Consider the following 1,508-nt stretch of genomic DNA (forward strand, 5'->3'; position numbering starts at 1 on the left):
GTCTATTTGTTTTCCTGAGAAACTATTTTGTAGACAATAATATGTAAAATGATAACCATTGATAATTTCCTACCATTTTGTCTGTAATTTGCTAAGTCCCCCCTATTATTATGTTATCCTTCTTTTATTCTTTAAAATAAAAAAAAATATAATGCAACAGATGCTAGAATTGGAGAAAAGGATTGGGAGGGGAGAAGAGAGGAACTACTAAATCAATGCAAACAAGGAGAAAATAAAGAAAGCAAAATAACAACAAAGATCCAGTGCAGCTCCAACTCAAATGTTCCAACAAGAACTCATACATGTGACTCCCATGTGTTTGCTGTGCCATGTAGCCTATGTGTCAGCACAATTTCCTTCTTAGGTTAGGCACAGCCTGCTTGAATGCAGCCACATGAACTCCTCCTCTCAATCCCCCAGCCCCAGCCAGCAGGCACAATTCGACTCTGATCCCAGTCTTGGCCTAAGGACACTTTCCACTCAAGGAGTTGTAGCAGACTTGGCAGGTGTGGGTGCCAGGCTGAGATTCAGATAGTAATGGGGCTTCAGATGGAGACTCAGGTGGTCTCAGACCTGGCATGGGGCCAGGTGGAGACTCAGGTGAGTGCAGGGAGGGTGCCAGGTACTGAAAGGAGATTCAAGTGGGCCCAGGATACCAGACAGTGACTCAGGGAGGCCTGAGACCAGCACTGGGGACCAGATGGAAACTCCAGCAGATATGGGAACAGCTTAGAGCAATAGGAGGAGACTTAGGTAGGCTGAGGCCTTCAGTGGAGGCTCAAGAGGGTCTGGGACTGACACGGGGTGCCAGATGGAGACTTCAACAGGCCCGGAGAAGAGCATAGGGGCACATGGAATTAAGGGGAGAGTCCGGCAGGCCCAGGGCACCAGGCAGAGACTTAGACAGCCCTGGGACCAGTGCTGGGTGCCAGACAGAGACTCTGGGAGGCCTGAAATCCACTTGAGGAGACAGAGACTCAGGAGGACCAGGGGCACTTAGTAGGAATGCATTTGGAGTGATGTGCTGTGCCAGAGAGAGACCCAGACAGGGCAGGCTCTGTTCAGCTTCTCAGATGGACACAGGCAGCGGGGTGCACTCTGGTCCATGTTCACTTGTTTATCTGTCACTCCACAGAGCCGGGAGTGCTCTGGGGGACAGTGTTCCCCTAGCCTTGCTGAGCACTGGCAAGGATGCTGCCGGGTGCAGTGTTTTCAATGTTTAGAGAGAAGACGATGGGGAGAAGGAACCTGTACACCCAGTGTGTACCCCTGGAGACCAGTCTCCGCAGCAAATTCCCCCAGGATACTATTCTGGATAGTAGCCTATTCCATTTCTCAGGATGGCTGCTCTTGTGGTGAGGGTAGGGCCCTGTGGACTGGCCCTGGCAGAACTGCTTTCTCTTTTTTTAACTACAACCCAAATGTTTGATTTGATCTACATATATCTTCTTTTTTTTTTTTTTTTTGGTTTTTCTCCGGTACCGGGAACCGAACTCACGACCTTGTGC

This window comes from Chinchilla lanigera, unplaced genomic scaffold, assembly GCF_000276665.1.
Source record: "Chinchilla lanigera isolate Chin_1 unplaced genomic scaffold, ChiLan1.0 scaffold00036, whole genome shotgun sequence".
NCBI classification, from domain to species: Eukaryota; Metazoa; Chordata; class Mammalia; order Rodentia; family Chinchillidae; genus Chinchilla; species Chinchilla lanigera.